Source organism: Pelodiscus sinensis, chromosome 2 (assembly GCF_052426305.1).
Source record: "Pelodiscus sinensis isolate ZL-2025 chromosome 2, ASM5242630v1, whole genome shotgun sequence".
Taxonomy (NCBI): domain Eukaryota; kingdom Metazoa; phylum Chordata; order Testudines; family Trionychidae; genus Pelodiscus; species Pelodiscus sinensis.
In genome coordinates, this window is record NC_143053.1 from 69,510,757 (window position 1) to 69,532,643 (window position 21,887).

Consider the following 21,887-nt stretch of genomic DNA (forward strand, 5'->3'; position numbering starts at 1 on the left):
TTGTGCTGATGATGCATGAGAGAGAATAGAAACCTCATTCTCCCAGGACCATGTTGAATCTGTATTGCTTAGTAGAGGAAAAAAGGATAAATATGTATGTTTATAGCTAAAAGTAAATAGATGTGATTTTTTTTTCGCACAGAGCAGATCTATGAGGTAAGAAGGTGCTGTTTTTACGCTCTCACTTTTCAGAATAGAAGAACATTTCTAAAGGATCAACCTCTCTTCTTCGAATATGTAAATGTTACTTGGAATATTATCAAAACCTTGTTCATCTTCATGCAGTGATCAATTTTCATTCTTCCAGAAATTATTCTTTCAAGAATTTACTTAAACGTAACAAAAGAGTTTGAAAGGAATTGTCTATTGCAACATGTTTAGGATGGAGATACTTATTTAAAGTCAATTACTTCGTGATCCTTTTACATCTACCATAATAGGAAGAGGAAAACATGCAATAATGCTGACATCAGTAAGAACGTATCATTTATGTGCATATGTTTTGAGAGGTTGACAGAGAATACTTGACCTTGAAGGGAAAGAGCGTATGGGGAGTAGGAAGGAATATTTTGTACTTTAGATAGTAATATTTTCAATGCCTCAGGCTTGCATTGATTGTCTTTCATTACTGCTCCTGGGTATTAGGACCAAGTATTGAAAAATCCTTGTCTGTATTAACTAAAGGGAAAACACATATACTTTTGTTACTATTGCTGTGTAGAAAAATCATTTGTTTAATTACTATTGCTACTAAGATCATATTTACAGCCATGCACATATGAATGTATTATATCACTATTAATTGCATATTTAATTATCACTATTTTGTAATTTCCAGGAATGCAACTTGTACTTTTCAATAAGTATAACATAATGTGGACATTTTAAAAGTATAGAAAACAAAGCATTCCATAATATATAATGCATATAATATATAAGTCATAGCTTCTTTTGATGGAAGAGAAATAAGGATGAAAATGATACTGTGTGAAGGAACTTGACTGTTCACCTACAATATATCCAAAAAAGTGAAAAATTAGCATGCCAGCATTGACATGCAATTAAGCCAGTGTTCTGGGGAAAGAGTGCTTATGGGTGAAACCTGGAGGCAGGAATTGAGGAGATTCTACAAATGGTCGGTGGACATTAGAGTGTGTTTTTCATAGGTATGGCACACCTAAACCTACCCAAGTCTTCAAAAAGACTTAAGGCTAAAAAAACATGATCTTCTGAGGTATTTGTGTGTCTCCTTGAGGTGCAAAGCACCCTCACCCCACATTGTTACATTCTGGATGTTAGGGAACTCCAGGGTTGGTACAATCAGGCCCTAGTCTTCTGGGTCCTGAAAGTCACTACATACTGGGTCAGACCAAAGGTCCATCCAGCCCAGTAATCTGTCTGCCGACAGCGGACAGCACCAGGTGCCCCAGAGGGGGTGGGTGGACTGAAGACAATGATCAAGCGATTTGTCTCATGCCATCCATCTCCAGCCTCTGACAAACAGAGGCCAGGGACACCATTTCTATTCCCTGGCTAATAGCCTTTTATGGACCTAACCTCCATGAAATTATCTAGCTTCTCTTTAAACTCTATAATAGTCTTAGCTTTCACAGCCTCCTCTGGCAAGGAGTTCCACAGGTTGACTATGCGCTGTGTGAAGAAGAACTTTCTTTTATTAGTTTTAAACCTGCTACCCATTAATTTCATTTGGTGTCCTCTAGTTCTTCTATTATGGGAACTAATAAATAACTTTTCTTTACTCACCTCTCCACACCACTCATGATTTTATATCTCTCTATCATATCCCCCCTCAGTCTCCTCTTTTCTAAACTGAAAAGTCCCAATTGCTTTAAGCTCTCTTCATATGGGACCCGTTCCAAACCCCTAATCATTTTAGTTTCCCTTTTCTGAACCTTAGATTCCCATTGACTTCTTTAGGAGCTGAAGGTGCTGAAAAACGTGCAGGAAGACCATAGAATCACTATAGACTGATTGTTAGTAAATTTCCATGGTGCAACAGGGTGGCACTCACGTCCTGCGAGTACCCCCATCTGGTCAAATGTATATGCCTGCATTCATGCTGTTCTTCAGGTTTTTCAGCTACTCAGCCTTCTGGCTGAGTCTCACTCTGTGTGAATCACAACCCTTTCAGGGGTACACACTTAACGGGTCCATCTCACTGCCCTCTGTTAGTGTCCTTCTTGTCAGTTTTTTCCCCCACTCAGGAAATAGTGCTGCTTCTTCTCCTCTTGCACACAGTTCCTTGCTCCTAGCTCAAGGCTGAACATCAGTTAATCATAGTCTCACAATAGCTCTCCCCATGGAGCTCTCCAGGGTGCTGCTGCTCCCTCAGTCAGCCAGTCACTCCTGATCTTCTCTCCCTCAAGATATGGGCTGCAGCTGACTGTTGCTGTGCTTTGCAGCTCCTTTTATAGGACTGTTTCCTCCATAGCCACTCTAACCTCCTTGGAGTACTTCTCTGCCTTCTGCTGGGATGGGGTGGGGCAAGGCCACAAGCCTCCAGCAGGGCGCTCTGGGGCCTGGTCCATCTGTCACACATAGTATCTCACTTTTTCTCTCTATTGTCAAAATAAGCATTAGCATTTCCTGTTTGTGTCCTTTATTGGTATGTAGGGGTTTTTTTCTTTTACAAAAAAAGTCCAGTAAATTGCTGAGAGTAGGCAATAGAAAGAAAAGATCAAACAATTAGAGATGTGTTGTAACTAAGACACAAGTTCTGAAAACCAGCTTCTTTAGGCTACTTCAGATACAGATTCAAATTCTGTATTTTGGGCTTGTGTCCAATGGGAAGTGAAAATGTATTTTCTCTTCAATATGTTTATTCGTGTGATCATCTCAGGTCTTTCATTGTGAGGCTTCTAGCTATATCTGGCATAATCCCACTTCTCAATAATGCATATTTTTGTAAGGGAGAGATGGGAAGACCGTGGGGGGTTTAGCTGATCGCCATATTTGGGGTAGGGAAGGAATTTTCCTCCAGGGTAGATTGGCAGAGGCCCTGAAGGTTTTTTGCCTTCCTCTGTAGCATGGGGCACAGATCACAGCTGGAGGATTCTCTGCATCTTGGGGTCTTCAAAGTATTTGAAGGCTTCAATATCTGAGATATAGGTGAGAGGATTATTCTAGGAGGGGTGGGTGAGATTTTGTGGCCTGCACTGTGCAGGGGGTCATACTAGATGATCATAATGGTCCCTTCTAACCTTAAAGTCTATGAGTCTATGAGTAAGAAGAACACAGCAAGGTTTTTTTGTTTGTTTGTTTGTTTTTATTTTTTCTGTGTACCACTACGCTCTCCTTCAGTTCAAGCACTTGACAATATGATACATGCCATAAATTTCAGAGATGAAATTATATTAAATTATGCATTTTTGATGTCAGAAGGATAGAATACCATGCAAACCATGCATTGTACCCATCAAGTGACCTAGGAGATTTGTGCAAGAGACAAAACTGTTTAAATAAAAAAAAAACCTTACTGCTAATTTTGCCCATGACCTTAAAAGGTCATTACTTATGTAGTCCCCTTACTAAAGGTGCCTCTGCTTATTTTCTGGGAATACCCTGTGTGCTGCAACCCAGCCTCACAGACTACAATTCCCATGAGCCTTTGGGAAAAACAGGAAGGAAGTGACTCTTGTGTGGGAGATCTGAGTCTCTCCACATGTCTGGAGGAAGACTCAGCAGTCTGTGGACTCATCCCTCTGGTTTTGGAGTAGAAAGGCAGCTAGGCTGCCCTGGAGGAGTTTGATCCAGTTCGGGAGCTGTTATGTGGCAGTTACAGACTGGGACAGTGAACCTTTGGAACTGGGAACTAGCAGGCTGCTTCTGATTGCCCTAGAGGGGAGGCCCTTTGGCTCTACTTGCATCTAAAAGCTACTCTGCATCCCTCACACAGAAGGAGACTGTGAGTAACTGGGCATCTTTGGGGAAATACTGCTTGGGACAGACCTCAGAGATACATACTAACTCTGGGTTCAAAGAGAGGCAGAGAGACCAACCCAGTGAACCAGAGCTGCTGCATAGTTTGGACCCACATACACCCTACCTACAGAGACTCTCCATTGCTGCTGAAATTCTTCAAGCACGTCCATGCAAGCAAGAGTCTGGGACTCTGAGTCCAGAGGTGTGCACACTGGGGTGGGATAAATATTGGCAGCTAGTTAAGTTCCTTTTACTTCTGTGTACTTTGTTAATTGATGCTATTCACTGTTAATTTGTTAACGCCTGTTTCTTTAAGTTAAGTAAAGGTTGTTCATTCTAATGCAATCTATTAGATGTATATTATTTATGATTTGTAATTGTTGTTCTGGAGTTAGATCCAGTTTATTGCTGGAATAAGTTTGTTCCTGGAGACTCCCAAGGCACACCAGTGTGTACAGGGCCAGCCAGGTGGAGGCACCATCACTGTACATTCTTTATGAGCAAGGGTCTGCAGCAAGGGGGAGAATAAGTTTTCCCCAACCAAACAACATCACCACTGGGGTACTCAGGATCTCCTTTTATGTCAAGACCATCAGGCATCCCGGCACACCTGTGAGTGTGACCTGATCTTGAGTAACCCAGGGAGGAAAAAGAGGGTTACACTTATACCATTATTTTTCTTATATTCAATTCTCATAATGTTTGAATGATTTCTTAATAATTTGACATGATCATAATTTCATATTATATTTCGCTGTTACCTTTCATTACATTGATTTTAGCTGAAAATCACTCCATGATTTTGCCTGCCTTTATTCTAAAACTTTCATCTTTATATGATCATATAGCCATGTACTTTGACTTTCATCTGCTATCACTTTAGTCTTCTTGAGGAAGAAGCCAGGCATAAGCTTCTGTAAAATGCCTGCATTCATCAACTACATAACAGTTAGGGTTGCCAATTTCCCATTTTTTCAAATGACAGCATTACAGGTCCCACTAGTGCTTATCCCCCTAGCGTTGGACTCACCCGCCACCTGAAGAGCCAGTTTAAGAGATGCTGACATACAGTCTGACTATCCAATAAAGACTTAGTGGGACCAAGGAGTCTCTGTCCCTATAGAGAGGGTCTGGGCCCCTGGGATGCTGAGAAGGCATGATGGGCTGACACAGGCAGCAAAAGTGACTGCTGGCTTTGCTTCTTGAATGCTGTGTGCTGTCGGGATCCCTCCTCTTACAACAGTAGCTGCTCTTCCTGCTCTCTTGGGCTATGTCTAGACTGCAGGCTTCTTTCGAAAGAGGCTGTTTCGAAAGCATCTTTCGAAAGAGCCTCTTTTGAAAGATCGCGTCTAGACTGCAGGCGGATCTTTCGAAAGAGAAATCCGCTTTTTCGAAAGAGAGCACCCAGCGAGTCTGGATGCTCTCTTTCGAAGACGGCCTCTTTACATTGAAGAACGCCTTCTTTCGAAAGAGGAACTTTCGAAAGAAGGCGTTCTTCCTCGTGAAATGAGGTTTACCGCCATCGAAAGAAAAGCCGCGTTCTTTCGAAATAATTTCGAAAGAACACGGCTTGAGTCTGGACGCAGGGGAAGTTTTTTCGGGAAAAGGCTACTTTTCCCGAAAAAACCCCTGAGTCTGGACACGGCCTTGGTGACAGCTCCTGTGGTAACCAGACTTTTGCTGTCCAGTCAGTCTGTATGCTGCCCAGGTCTCATTTCCACTGGTCTTTCTGGTTGAAAACTGGACACTGAGAAACCCTAATAACAATACTGGAGAAAAATGGATGCAGCATTTTAGGCAAAGTACCCTCAAACTTGGTCTGCCTACATCTCTCTCTAGTCCACTCCCTGTTAACAAAGTCTAGAAAATGGCAGTGAGCCACAGTGAGAAAGTTGTTCTTCCCTACGTTATTACCGGTAATATTTGTGCCAGTGAACCTCTTCCACCTTAGCCTACCAGGCCAAAGATTCCTTTTTCCCAAAAGCAGACAGTGGAGGGAGGGAAAAGGATCTCCTGTCTTAGTCTGAGAAACCCCAGCTGTCCCTCTATTGATGTGAATGTGGTGCCCACAGTAACTGAAAGTACAATGAGTGGGATTGTAAAAATTTAATTAAAGAGGAGAGGACCATCTGTAGGAGTCATCCATCTTCCTCTTCGTTTAGTGAGGAAGGACTGGACAAACTTCTGTGCTTTCAGAGACTCCAGGAGAGCAGAGAGAATTGAAGCCAGGGCAGGGGAGTGCAAGAGCCAGAGAGCCCATTTACATGAGTTTTCCACTCCCCAAGCAGGCCCACAACGCTCTTATATAGAACTGTTTTCAAGTCCACCAGCTTGTGAGCTTTCAAAGTGAGCTTTCCCTTGGCTACATTGGCTCCCACTGCAATGGATCCTCTCTCTCTCCTGCACCCCCATGCACACATTCGTCTGGAAAAAATCTTCCTTTTTTAAAAATAATATAATATACATATGCAATGTGAAATGCTACTGGATAGGACATTTCAACATGACTGTGAAACCAGTGCTTGAATTGTTGCCGTTTTTAAAGTGATACAGCAGCCCAAAGAATGTTAAGTGAAATTTCCAAGTATTCATGACAGCTGGAGGATGAATACAGAACACAACAATTGTTTTCCAGTTGAATTCTGCTCAATATATTGATTTGTAAATACATCATCAGTTGGAGGGAGAGCTCATTGTGTAAGTAGGTTTCAGAATATCCAGTGTTCATTTCCTTTTCTTGCTCTAGGCCAGTTTATCAGTGTTTGTTTGATATAGGATTTGTAGGAATAAACTAGGTTAGCCAATAATTCTGTAATACATTTATGCTACAATAAAACAAACAGACCATTAAGAAAAACTCAGATTCGTAGTGTATTTCTTCATACAAACTAAGAAAACAGAGGAAGGGGGAAGAGGAGAAACATACAGAGCTGATGGAAGAAATAATTCTAGCAATATACTAGGGTGAAAATATAATCCACTAGCTGATGTCTCACTTGCTGAGACATTATAGCGATAGAAACCTGTTTGCAGATATTGAGTCATGCGCATAAAGAAAACACATCACAGTCTGAGAAATGTATGAGAGAGAGGATGTCATATAGTTGATTACATTTATGATCATATGGCTAACTCCTTTGAAACAAAATCAGGACATCAATGGAAACAAAGTAATAGCAATAAAATGTTTCATTGTGCTCTGTAGAGGTGAAATCTACATTTTTATTTATTTATTTATTTATTTATTTATTTATTACCACCTGGAAGGGAATTTCACAATTTTAAGGGAGGTGGCAAAAATACTTTGTCCTTCCTCACAAGTTTGACCACTGAGATTAACCATGTCACCCTTCCTCTGGAGCAAAGCTGTACAGGAATGACCTGCTCCCATATCAAAGGGCATAACTGTGATGGGCCTTTAAAGATGAGAACGTCCACCTCTAAATTATCCTGGTGTGCTATGGGAGGCCATGTAGTTGGCAGAGTGTCAGCATGATGCATTGGTCAGGAGATGGTTACTGTATTTTGGATCAGCTGGAGTTTTGAAAGGTCTCAGTGCTCATTACCAAATATACTCCACCGGCACAAAGGTGGAGATTAATATGACCAGATTCTCATTTGACAATGGGAGTCACAGCCTTCATAGATAAATGCCTTCATAGATGCCAGTCATAGATAAAAGGTGATGTTTGGCAACTATACTGTGACAGAGTCAAGCCAAAGGGCTACAGGAGAGTGGTGGTGGTGGTGGTGAAATATATTAGCCCCATACTAAATGGCTATGTCTACACTGGCATGATTTTCCGGAAATGCTTTTCCGTTAAAAGCATTTTCGGAAAAGCGCGTCTAGATTGGCAGGACGCTTTTCTGCAAAAGCACTTTTTGCGGAAAAGCGTCCATGGCCAATCTAGATGCACTTTTCCGTAAAAAAGCTCCGATCGCCATTTTCACGATCGGGGCTTTTTTGCAAAAAAGCTCCGATCGCCATTTTCACGATCGGGGCTTTTTTGCAGAAAACAAATCTCTGCTGTCTACACTGGCCCTTTTGCGCAAAAGTTTTTCAGAAAAAGACTTTTGCCCGAATGGGAGCAGCATAGTATTTCCGCAAAAGCACTGACAATCTTACATGAGATCGTCAGTGCTTTTCCGGAAATTCAAGCGGCCAGTGTAGACAGCTGGCAAGTTTTTCCGCAAAAGCAGATGATTTTGTGGAAAAACTTTCCAGTCTAGACACAGCCACTAGGAAATCCACTTGCTTACATGAGGTTCTTACTAATGCAATGTGAAATCAACCACTTCAAATGTCCCATTACAATTTTACTAATCTTCTACTTTTGGCCATGTCTAGGATGCCATTGATTATTACCAAACCCATTAGTGGTCATTTAATATGAACATCACTTTATTAATAGTGTTTAAAAATGTGAATCCGATTCCTACGTAATTACAATCTGTGCTTAATTATCTTATCAAAGCCGTGTTTATGGCAGCATTCTGCAGTGAGCGAAGAACAGTATTTCATGCAGCTAATTTATTTTTGTTCTCTCCTCTCTGCATGAGATGTTAATGAAAACATTCATAGCTGGAAAGTGCATGCATCACTGTTCTTGATAAATGAAAGTGACAGCATTCATTTGTTTTAAAATTTCACATCATCTGTTTTGCTTAACCTTCAGGTACAGAAGTAAGTCAAGTAGATTCTTCTCTGGAGAAGTCTGTCTTTAATATGCCACAAGATGGTAGTGTTTCAGAATACTACTGTTATATTCAGGTAAGGTGTGTTTATTCAAAGTCATTTGGTATATGCTGGTATTGTTTAAGGGTTAAGGTTCACAGGTCAGCATGAATATAATTAACATAGTAATAGTCTATATATATTTAGGACGCTTTCATCCAGAATCCAACCAAAGATACCTTTTAAAGTGTATTCTGTATAGGTAGATACACCCATACGGAATGGGCAACTCAGAAATACCACCACACTTGGCATGAAGTGCGATGTCCTTTTGTGCACCAGCAATACTGCACAGGTATTTTTAAACAAGGGAAAGTGAGAATAGGTTCTTCATTTTCAAAAATGAAGGCATTTGGACACATAGGAAACTAAGTATTTACCTAGTAAACAAGGTTTAGCCACCTAATACTTTCACAAAATATTGTGGGATCCTTAACACTGACTACCGATTTATATCTCATCTGAGAAATCAGTGTGCTTGCACATCAGATGTGGCTCCTGATTTAGTATTGTCTCAGGTTTATTATCCAAGTACTGACTAGCTAATACCTCACAGCTTGAGATGTGACAATCTAACTGTATGTCTATAGTATCTTAAGTCTGAAGAGGTCTACACTAAAGACCCTTACAGCATAATGAATCGATTGGCCTGATCAGCTATTTGCGTGAGAACATTATTTTTCAACATTCTATCATAAAAAAAAATAAAGCTATGGATGTTCACCCCAACTGATGACCCTGCTCAAAATTCTTAAATGTATGTTGCAGCATGATAGCATTAGATGCCTTTTTATTCCAGCCTTTATCCTTGACCATAGCACAGAACCTGTTTCTTAAATAGAAAAATATGACGTGTGTTCTAGCTTGAGATGTAATTTCTGTGGCTGGCATTCTTAATACATGGATAAAACTGTCATAAATGAGCAGTAGTGGATCAGGAACATTGGCTCTTCAGCTCTTATTAAATTGAAGACAAACATTCTTCAAGGAGAACATAAAATTGAGGAGCTTAAAATAAATGAGAATGCATTCCATGTATACTGCATGTCTCCCATTATATAGTACTTGGCAAAATAATGAAGAAACTGACATCATGCTGTCAGACATGCGTCTTGAATAAAAATGTTAAAACAAAACCATCCGGAACTATTTGCATTTCATCTTCTGGAAATAAAATGAATAAACTCCTTCAGGGATAGAAAATGTTGAGCTATATCTAATAAGGTCTCCAAGAAAAACAATATGGTTGTTTTAAACAAAAGAAAGGGGTTACTTTTTTCTGCTGGATACTGCTCAGTCTATAGGAATTTGTGCTCAGTAGGCAAACCTATAATTTGATTCATTCATCTCTTATAGGCTATATCATATTGAATGAAAAATGGATTATCTGTATTTGGTAGTTTGCTCCTCTAGTGAGTGTGTGAGATTTTTTTTCCCCCTCTACTTTCATATGTGTTTGTGTTTAGAAACTAGAAACCATTTAGAGACTAGAAACCATTCAAGAGATGGTCTTCAGGATAAGGCCTGTAGGAGCTTATACATTTGTGGTCTATGAACAACCACTCTGGGATATAACAGTTCCTTATTTTGCAACCAAAGTTATACTAAGCAAGATTAATGTAGTCAGGCCTCCCTGAAAAGTGTTTTGGGATCTAAGACTTCTATTACTTAGGGACACAGACTGTTTACTTTAATATCTCATCAGGATCAAATGAAGTTTGTTTAGAACTAGTCTTGGAGCAGATCATGGTGGGATGGGAACAAAAAGCCTTTACTCTTTCATTCTTCTAGTTCTGTTACTTGTTTGGTCATTGGATGATTTCCAGGAAGGAAAGTTATCGTATCTTGCCTTCAGCAAACTCAGCCTAAGAAACTAGCAGCTACAATGCTGATCTAGATTATACATTTGTGGGCCAAACACTGAAAAGTTATTAATGCTGTGATGTGAGAGAACATTTTATGAACTAGCCAATTAGCCCGTCATAAGACGGGATTTTCAGGTCTCTCCTCCACATCAGTCTTCTCTCCTGAGCCTCCGGTCTCTCGCTCCCCCCCCCTCTTCTCCTCCTACTGCCTCCCCCCCTCCCCCTCTCTCAGCTCTCCTCCACCTCCTGCCTCGCTCTCTGTCTCTTTCTTTCTCTTCTCCTCCCCCTCCTGCCTCTCACTCAGGGGACCACGGAGCCCAAAAGGCCGTTTGGACTCCACACTCCCTGTGCTGCAGGGGGAGCGTGAAACCCAAACGGTCGCTTGAGCCACTTGCTCCCACACGGCGGCCCGGCTGAGCATTGCAGAAGTCAGCAGAGCGCCACGGCGTGAGGTGAAGGGGGACGGGGCGGTGATGTTCACACACAAGGGGCAGGGCCTGGAGCTGCTGTCACGCCGCAGATCACCGCCCCGCCCACCTTCACCTCCAACCGTGGTGCTTGGCTGACTTCTGCACTGCTCAGCCGGGCTGCCGCAGGGGAGCAAGCGGCGCAAGCGGCTGTGTGGGCCCCACACTGCCCATGCAGCACGGGCTGCCTGGAGGGAACAGCCAGCATTTCAGGCAACAGCTCCACCCAGAGGGAACAGCCAGCATTTCAGTGTTACAGAGACTCGGACATTGGGCTACTATATATATGATTTCAAGGTTATTGCCGTGGAGAAGCTGATTTGCGTGCAGATATAATTTGCAGGATAAGAGGGCAAAAATAAGTTAATGGGCATCACACAGTGACAAGCACTTTTGAGAATATGGGATAACTTTCTTAACCCACCAAATATAGGTAAACTGATTATGGACCGGGAAGTTACATAGATTTCTCCCCCCTCCCCCTGCCTTCCATTGCAGAGATAATATATGCTAAATGACTTAGCATTTAAACCTCATATGTAGGGCCTGATCCTACAACTCTTACTCTCTCAAGTAGTAAGTTCACTGACTGAATAAGGGTTTCAGGTCTAGAGTATTAGAGAGGACTTGGGACAGGCTTTCTGACTAAACTGTCAGAACAGGCTTGTCATGCAATTAGCGGTGGCTTCTAAAGAACTGCGTGACCAGTGTGCTGTTTCAAAGTGGAACATTTTGATGAAATTGTAAGAATTTTTGTCTGGGCCTGTTCTCCAATAACACCTACTTACCAGAAATTTGTCCTTCTGATCTTTCAGCAAGTCCTTCAACCACAGGGCACAGGAAAATGGAACTTTGACATTCATCCAAATCTCTGTAAAATGACCAAGTAACACTAAAAGAAAAAAAGACTACAATTACATTAACAGACACATTATGACTAGGTTCAGTTGTAAACAGGGCAGAGATTTTAAACAGGAAATGGCAAGAGAAAGTATAACTCCTATTTGAACTAGCTTCGCTTCTCAAATATCTGTCTTTGGACAGTGTGTCCATATCTGTGCCCATCCATCTTAACTATCTTATCTATTAATTATATTCACTAGCTAGACTAGATGAAGTGTGAAAGGTCGCATGTGTTTGCATGAATTGTATTTGAAGAGAAAAGCAGACCACAATAAGTAGCTCATCAGACAGATGTAGAGCGATCAGATTTACATGGTAAACTGAGTGCAAACAAATAACGTGTGTATGTCTAAGAACAAAAAAAAAAACGTAAGCCATGCTTTGGAGATTGTGGGGATAATCAGTTGAAGATGAGCTCCAAAAGAGCTAAGGATGCATAATCAAGGGAACCTAGATAAGGAATAGTAAGGTAATTTTATCTCTCTTTTGCACTGGTCTGACCACTGCTGGAATAATTCATAGTGTTCTGGTGTTCACACTTCAAAAATAATGTTGATAAATTGGAGAGGGTTTGGAGAAGACCCATAGGAATGATTAAAATATTAGAAAGCATGGCTTACAGTGATGGACTCTAAAGCACAATCTATTTAGCTTGTCAAAGAGAAGGTTAAGGGGTGACTTGATTACAATCAATAAGTATGTACATGCAGAACAAGGATTTGATAATAGGCTCTTCAGTCTCTCAGCTAAAGGTATAACATGATATAAGGATGAGAAGGAGAAGCTAGAGGAAATTGAAATAAAAATAGGATACCAATTTTCAACCATCAGAGTAATTAACCATTGAAATAATCCTTGTTAAATGGCTCTGCCATGGATACTCCATCACTGGCAATTTTAAAATCAAATTTTGATGTTTTAAAAACAATTTTATTTATAATTGTTTTGGGATAGATCTATGTTCTATGCTTTACATGAGATCAGACAAGATGAACATAATGGTCCTCTCTAGTCCTGAAATCGACAAATTTGTGAAATAGTTTTGGAAGCATCAGAAGTGCTGCCGTGACTTATTATCAGATAGGCAAACTCCTCTAGAAGTACCTTTGCAAGTCTGCAGTTTCCCAGTTTATCCAAGATTTGTCCAGTAATCCAACAATCAAGGAAAAAAATTGAATGAGATAAATATTGTCTTTAAGATTAGCTTATAAAAATAACTGGAACAAGTTCTTCAGTTCCATTGCACACATTTACAGCTGGCGATGTTCCTGATCAATAGCTTCTGACATTGCAGTCAATACAAATTTGCAGCAAAGTGAAGAGTTAGAGATGGTACTGTAATGCTAATGTTTCAATTAGCAACAGGAAAACGTGGTTTGTTTTGTTTTCTTTTCTTTCTTTTTTTTAACAATAAGATCCTGATATAATTAGAAAATTCAGAGGTGAAATGGGGAAACAAATGATTTTAACAAGACAGATTTGGATCTTTAAGTTGTTGGCTAAGGAAGTTTTCTAAAAGCATTTTTTATGCAGAAGTTACATGTCACAATAATAGAGTAATAAAAGTGTTTTGTTAGTCTCTAAAGTGCTACCAAACCATTTGTTGTGTGGTTTTTGTTTTCTGTAGCAGACTAACTTGGCTACCCCCTAAAGCCCCTAAAAGTGCATTATGTTGGGGCAAAGTTGTATGTAAGAGTAATTCTTTAAGGATCTCAGCAACACATTTCCAGCATCCCTATTATTAGATTCCATGTGGGAGAGAACACTCTCAAGTGTCTAGGCTTATCCTTTCAGAATATGACCTCAATGTCAGCCCTTAAAGTAATCTGCATCAGTCCTGCTGCTTTGAGGTGAAAGTGATTTGGCGTCAGGCTTTCCGGGTATTTTGGCTCTGACTCCAGGAGCACCCTGTATGACAATGAAGCCCAGGAGGCATTGTAGGTACTTGTGTAACATTTGTGTTTTCAAATTTTTTGACTTGAGGCTGCAATGGGTCAGTGGGGGTGCACTAGAGCATTACCCAATACACAGCTGATATGTATAAGTGGTTTGCATATAGGCCTTGAGCTTGAGATGCTGTATTTAAGAGTTGTTCTCTGTTGATTTTGGGTAAATGAACAATACTCTTTGTCTGGAAGCACTGGAATGTAATGAGTCTGTTAAGCGGAGCAGGAAGAAAATGCCTGTTCCTTTCAAATTAAATCTTGTGTCATGGCTCTGTGCCAGCACTACCTTAATCTTTGAACATTTATGAATTGAGGCAACCATGAGCTGATTCCTGAACAGAGAATCTAGAAAGTTTTTGTGATGCAGCTATAAACCCAAATGTTACCCTGCGTTCAACATGCCTCGAAGCAGTGCTGGTTCAGCTTCTGTTATAAAGCACATCAATGCTTCGGTTCCTTGGTGTGATCCTTTGCTGTTCCCACTCACCTGTGCAGATACCATGAGGCAATACTCCACCGAATCTGCAGTTCATTAGCATGTAGGCACTACAATAAGAGTATGACTATACTACAAGCTTATTTTGAAATAAGCTGTTTCAGGATAAAAACTCTAAAATAGCTTATTTCAAAATAGCACATCCACACTACGAATGTCCATAGAAATAGGGCAGAGCTATTTTGAAATAGTGCCCATGCTGACTGGATGCTGAATCACATTTAAAGCCTCCCACAACACCCTTGGCAGGGCATCAGGACAGTAGTTAGCCTCAGGCAGCAGCTCCAGGAAGTATCTGAGGCTTGTACTTAAAGGGATCCCCCCCCCGTACAGTCGTGTCTCAGGCTCATCACCTTGGTCTACCTCCTCAAGGGACAGCAAACTTTTCTCACTGCCTGCTCTGGTTGCCCTTGAGGACACCACAGCATTCCCAGCCATGGAGCTGCACCTGCTCGAAAGCAGTCGCCAGCTCTTAGACCTGCTGTCGCACCTCCTGGTGCAGTAATTACAGGCTTCCCTCCTGGCTCTGCAGGAACATTACCCACCAGTCCCTGAGGGGCATCTCCTCTCCTCTCTCCATGTGCTGCTCATACAGCACAGCCCCTTCTACCTTCCCCTGCACACTGTGCACCACTGCTTCTTGTGGTGGGACTGCATCGTCATGAAGCAGTGGGATGACCAGCAACGGCTCCAGAATTTCTGCATGTGGAAGGACACCTTCTTGGAGCTGTGTGAGTGGCTTGCCCCACTGTCAGGTGATGGGACACACACATGCAACCTGCCACTCCCCACTTTCCCCCTTCAGAAGTAGGTTGCCATCACACTGTGGAAGCTCACCACAGATGCCACTCTGTTGGGAACTTGTTCGGTGTGGGGAAATAGACTGTCAGGGCTGTGCAGGTATGACTCGTGCTATTATCCAAGGAGGTTGATGAACTGCTGGAATGGGGCTTCCTAGGGAGAGAGCTTCCACTACACCCCTTTCCCTAGAAGGTTTGTCAGTCCCACCTTCACAAAGCTCTGCTTGGGATGTGGTGAGTTGGGGTTGCACCTGGTGTGTGGGAAAGAGGGTTGGGCTTAGGGTACTCCTGAGAGCTCTGGCAACCCTGTGATTCTCTGTTTGTCTCCTTCTACAGGTGGTGAGGGCCAGCAACCACCATTCTGCTGCTCATCATCTTGGGTGACATTGACCCCTTTGTCACCAACTTTGCCTCCATGGGCTTCCCCATCTGCAGGGGAGCCACTGACAGCACCCAGATCCCCCAGTTAGTTTATGTGGATAATGTATCATAGCTTAGATAATCTTACCACAGTAGTGTAGACTTGGCCATAGTTGTCCCTGGAAATGAGGCCAACAGTACTCCTACATCAAAGGATTGCAGTGCATAAATTCAATTTGTGGTCATTAGTGTATTGCCACTTTGGCTTTGATGCAAGTCTGCTCCAGTGCCTCTTGCCCAAAGCTTGATAGGCTCCACGCTAATAGCAGATGACAGTCCTGACTTGACTGGGAAAATACAAGGGATTTGGAAAGCCCCCTAGGTAATGGCCAGTATCCCAGGATTTGAGCTCACATTTCTGATAATCTGAGAGCTGACATCAACACTCTACTTGGCTGCCTTGGCTGCCTCTTGGAGGGCAGAGAATCTCTCTTGCTCTCTTCATAACCTCCTGTGTTAAGAACTGATGCTAGAAATGTTTGGGTTGTATTTATTTTTCTATCTGACTAAAATTTGGATCCATCTTGTAGTGATGAGGAAAGATGCTGCCTATACTATTCTGAGATTTTGCATGCTTGGAAAACATTGCTGGTTGGCATGTAATAACCCTCCTTTTATTGCGTTTATATTGTCTTGTTATTACTCCTTTTGTCAGTTTCACAGTGATTCATAAATCAGAGGAAACCTTTAATCAAATAATGAATCCCACCATTTTATGCTTCCAGCCTTTTACCTTCAAACAAATAATTAAAGACTTAGATAAACAGTTTGTTAGGAGGATGGGCCGTCTGCATGCTGCCAATGTATTTCCCTTTTAATATGTGATGAGTCTGTTTCTACTTGCTTTTTTTCTGCTTATTTCATGTTTACAATCTGAGTTTTCTTGATCTTGAAGAGAACATAGTGGAACTCTTGCTGTTTTGTTTTGATAGTATACTGCAAGCTTGCCAAGTAGAGCTAAGCAAACTTTGTTGTATCACATTGGAGACACACTTGAAATATTGAAATTTTCCAAAAAGTGGATCTTCTAAAAATTTAGATTCAGAAATGCCCGATATTTGGAGAAACTTTGTATCTGTGAGGGAAGTTTAGCAGCAGAACCAATGGTACTAACTTTCTATTGTGCTGGTGGGTGATGGAGCTACATTCTGTGCCCACTCTACCTCTTTCCCCAAGGTCCTATCCTAGCATGCCTCTTCCTATTCCCACTCTACTCTATTCCACATCTTCCCACCCTGTTCTGATTTCTACCCTGCACGTGCCCCAGCTTTGCTCCTCTTCCCTTCCTTTCACCTCCTCCATGCCATGGAACAGCTGATGTGTGTTGGGCAGGAGGTTCTGGGAGGAAAGGGAGGTGCTGACTGGGGAGGCTACCATCCACTGTTTTTTCCCCAAGGATGTTCCAGCCCTAGATCTACTAGAGGACCAGTGCTTCTGACTAGAACAAATTACAGTGGAACCTTAAAGTTACTAATATCTCAGAAATGGAGGTTGTTAGGAATTCTGAAATATTCATAACTCTGAACAAAACACTATGGTGTTTTTCTTTTCAAAAGTTTACACATGAAAAAGGGACTTAATACAGCTTTGAAATTTTACCATGTAGAAGAAATTCTTCTTTCTCTTTTTATGTAGTTTACATTTAACACAGTACTGTCCTGTATTTGTGGCTGTTGGGGTTTTTCTGATCTCTGCTGTAGCCTGCTTGCGTACTTCTGGTTCCAAATCAGGGGTATGGTTGACCAGTCATCATCCATAACTGTAAGAACATAAGAATGGCCACACTAGGTCAAACCAAAGGTGCATCTAGACCAGTATCCTGTCTTCTGACTGGCCAATGCCAGGTGCCCCAGAGGGAATGAACAGAACAGGCAGTCACCAAGAGATCCCTCCTGAATCACCCGTTTCTAGTGTCTAATAAAATAGAGTCTAAGGACGCCATTCTTATCATTCTGGCTAATAAGCATTGGACCTATCCTATGTGAATTTATCTAGTTCTCTTTGAATCATGATATAGTCCTGGTCTTCACAACATTTTCTGGCAAGGGGTTTCACATGTTGACACGGTGATGCATGATGAACTTCCTTTTGTTTGTTTTAAACTTGCTATCTATTTTCATTTGCTGACCCTTAGTTCTCATGCTATGGGAACAAGTATAAACTTTTCCATATTCACTTTCTACAAATTCATGACTGCTGTGGAGAGCTCTATCATATTCACACACACCCTCCTTAGTCTCTTTTTCTAAGCTGAAAAGTCCCATTCTATGCCTAGACTGTGGGGGGTGGTTCAGAAAAAGATACGCAAATTGTGAAGTGTAATTTGCGTATTTTTCCCTTCTTTTTTCCTCTTCTCTCTTACCCTCCTCTCCCCCCCAGAAGAGGCTTTTCTGAAATTTGGCCCATCTATCCACGACCAAACTTCAGAAAACCCTCCTCTTTCAGAAAGTGCCTTTATGCTTCTCACCTTGAGGAATACAGGGATGCCGAAAGGGCGTGCCCCCTTTTTCAGAAACTGTTCTGAAAAAGTGGACACATTCTCTGGTATCCCAGAAAATACACTGCAGTCTAGATATAGTCCCAGTCTTTTTAATCTCACTTCATATGGCCCCCATTCCAGACCCCTAATATTTTTGTTGCCACTTTCCCTATTTTCCAGTACCCATTACTTTGCATTTATCAAAATGAAAATTCATTTGCCATTTTGTTGCCTAATCACCTTGTTTTGTAAAATCTTTTTGAAGCTCTCCACAGTCTGCTTTGGGCTTAACTAACTTGAGTAATTTAATATCTTCTGCAAATTTTGCCACCTCCCTGTTTACCCCTTTCTCCAGATCATTTGTAAAGAAATTGAATACGATTGATCCTCGTACAGACCCTTGGGGGACATCACTAGTTACCTCTCTCCATTCTGAATTCTGCCCTTTAATAATTTATTCCTGCCCTTTGTTTTCTATCCTGCCAGCCTGGGGAACATGCCAGGCTTGGAGAAGGAGCACAAAAGGAGAACATCTTCACTGACTTCCCTCCTTCTCAGCTGAAGTAACCTTCCCTACCAGTTCTTGGGCAGGTGCAGGAGGTCCAGTTGCTTTCGACCTTTTCCTGTGGTGGCTTTGCCAAACTCAGAGTCTATGGGTGTTCTTGCACAAAAACTTGCGGAGCAGCTCCACTACATGTGCATTCTTGCGCAAGTAAATTTACAGTAAAGCATCAGAAAAGAGAGCTTCTTGGGCAAGAGTTATTCCTCTCCCCACAAGGAATAAGCCCTCTTGTGCAAGAGGGCAGTGTGGATGGGCAACAGAGGTTTCTTGCTCAAGAAACCCCTGTGGCTAAAATGGCCATCAGAGCTTTCTTGCGCAAGAGTGTGTCTGCACTGCCATAGACGCCCTTGTGCAAAAGCACAGCTCTTGCACAAAAGCACATGGCAGTGTGGACACACTCTTGCACAAGAATTTTTGCACAGAAACTCTTGCGCAAAACAGTTCTTGTGCAAGAAACCTGCAGTGTAGACACAGCCAGAGAGAAGCAGGGTGACCATATTCCCCTGTGCTGAATACACAACACATGGTAAAATTATTCATATTCAAGTAAGTTCAATGGTAATCAATCAGAACTATGCAGTAAAAACATTCAAATTAACATCAAGTGAGCTGAGCTGCTATTAAAAATATTGCATAGTTAGATTCTTTTTATTTACCTTCATATCTTTAAGGGTTTGCAGTTAACATAGAGACAGGACACGCACTCCCATATACCTTTCACAGGGGAGTGACCGACTGACAAACCCAACCCTTCTTGCCTGGTCCTCCCCCTCTCCATGCCTGGCAGTGTAGACACAGGACAGAGTCTCCTCTCCTGCTACCTGATGCTGTGTCTTCCCAAGGCAACAGTGGAGATCACACAGATCACATGTCTCCCTCCCCATATTTCTGCAAGGGTTTACACCAGAATATGACCAGCCTCTCTCTGCATTGGGTGGGAGGGAAGGGACAGGAGCTGCTTCCAGCCGTAGAGGATAAGAGTGAAGGGCTGGTCTGACCCATGTCTTTGCAGAGCTCATCTCTTCCTCTCACTTATACTCCTTTGTGACTGGAAGCAGCTTATCTCTTCCTGCCTGCACAGTGTCAAAAGGCAGCTCACACCTCTACACTGCTGCTGGCCATCAACATAACCCAGCTACTACCTGTCCCCTGGCTACAGTATGGGGAGGAAGGGTTAAGCCCTAAGGATGCATTGCACACCAGGAGCCGAGGAACCTGACTGCAGGGGCTTCTGTGAACCGAGCCAGAGAGGAGTAGGGTGGGTGAAGAGGGTGCCCAAGGGGCGCTGTGGAAGCAGACGGGGAAGTAAGGAACCTGCTGGCCAGTCTGTAGGTGAGCTGAGGACTGACCAGGGGCTGGTTCTCTGCACAGTGCTGGCCGTGGGATATAGGATATGGAGGAGCAGCAGAGCTGGGAGGGATGAAGGGGCAAAGCAGGGCAAGACAGTGAGAGGAGAAGCATCTAAAGGGCCAATGGACAAGCAGTATGTGTGACATATAACTGACCTCACCATACTTATCAGCCACCACAGCTCGCAGTGAGTGGCAGCCAGAAATGGGACATGGGGAAAAGCTCTGCTGGCTGACAGAAGACACTCAAGCTGCGTCTAGACTGGCATGATTTTGCGGAAATACTTTTAATGGAAAAGTTAAAGTGATGGGGAGAAAAAAGAAAATATGGGACAATTTGCCTATTTTTGAGAAAACCTTGGGACACTTGCAGGAGGTTGAAATATGGTACCATTCCTTTAAAAATGGGACATCTGGGAACCCTGGAGAAAATGGACTCGCAACACTAGATGGGCTGAGCCTTTACCCTTGATTTTAGTTGTTTAATGGGAAAAGGGGGATTGGTAGGATGTGCTCCCAGAAAGCAGCAGTTTAGCGGAATTGATTTGTCTGGTATTGTGCCCTGGACTCAGATTGGTGGAGTGATTGTCCAGGGTTCCCCTACCAACTTCTAAGGAATGAAGAAATCCCCAAAGACAGAAGAAACAAGACCTCACAATATTAATCCAAGGGAGGCCTGGAGCCCTTCATCTGACCATAGAACTATTGTTTGCCAGACTCTGGGTGGAGGGCTGAGTGATCAGAGAGGGCACATCATTGTAGGGCTGAAATGCTAATCAGCAGGGTGTGTACAGGTGAGGGGAACTTGTTAAACACAAGCTCAGCTCTAGCTAGGGAAATAAGAAATACAGAGGGAAGTTCAAATATTTTTAAAGCACCAAGAATAGTCTTGTACTTCAATGGAACTTTCTTAGGAAAAATAATCCTCTTGTCGTTAAGGCACTGGACTGAGACTCAGAAGATCTGTATTTGAATTATTATTTTGCCATGGATTTCCCATCCCGTCCTTGAATAAGAAACATAATCTTTCTCTAATTCAGTTTCCCACCTTTAAATGTGGATAACCCTTTCTCCCACAGGTTCTCTCTCTCATTTATTTACTCGGTCCGCTCATCTGGCCAAGGATTGTACACATATTTTTAAAACGACTAACACAGTGAGACCACAATCTGGTTTGAGGCTTTTAGAAACTCCTGTGATAATAAATAATAGCATATACAGTTATGCTAATATGCAATATAATATTAAAATATGTTCTATTTACAGGAAACATTCCAGCCTTCCTTTATGGGACATATTGTCTTTCCACTGCCAACTGAAATAAGAGTGCCGGTTTCTGAGACAGGAATCTCAAAGCTCAGACTCTTATTTTCTATTTACGTTTTAATTTTCTTACTCCTATTGGAATTTCATCCAAATTCCTAATGTTTGATTTTTTTAATGTATAAATATATAAAAATTCAACATGTGAACTCAACATTGAAGTGGGAAAAGGCCAGGGCACACAATATAGACATAGACAAAGATAAATAGATGGCAAAAGGACCTGCTACAGTGGGTTATATATAAAATTTGCTCATAACATCACAGAAGTAACTCTCTTTTACCACTCTAAAATTGAGTTGACATGTTGAGTTCAGGATCTTTTTTTCAAGTGGACCCTGTGCTGATTTCATAATTCTTAATTTTGCTTTATGATGTCTTTATTTCCTGAGTATCAAAGAAAGTGCGGAGGTGAACTAATTTGTAGACCAACAGTGTTTTGTTGGTAGACCAACACAGCGTTTTGTGTTCTATCTAAACTGCTCAAATCCGCTGTGTCTTTTATACTCTGAATTACTAAAATATTCACTTTGATAGTCCATCAGGCACAATATGTGCATTCAAAAGAAACCCTGATTAATGGCTCAGCTCCTGAAGCAA

The 21,887-nt window shown here is 41.9% G+C and overlaps 1 long non-coding RNA gene across 1 annotated transcript; it reads left to right on the forward strand.

The window, feature by feature from the left end:
• The first annotated feature begins 8,581 nt into the window (after positions 1–8,581).
• Positions 8,582–17,112, forward strand: LOC142826724 (uncharacterized). Its single transcript, XR_016348610.1, has 3 exons — positions 8,582–8,713; positions 14,887–15,085; positions 15,491–17,112. It is a non-coding gene; the product is annotated as an uncharacterized LOC142826724 (long non-coding RNA).
• The last annotated feature ends 4,775 nt before the right edge of the window (positions 17,113–21,887 follow it).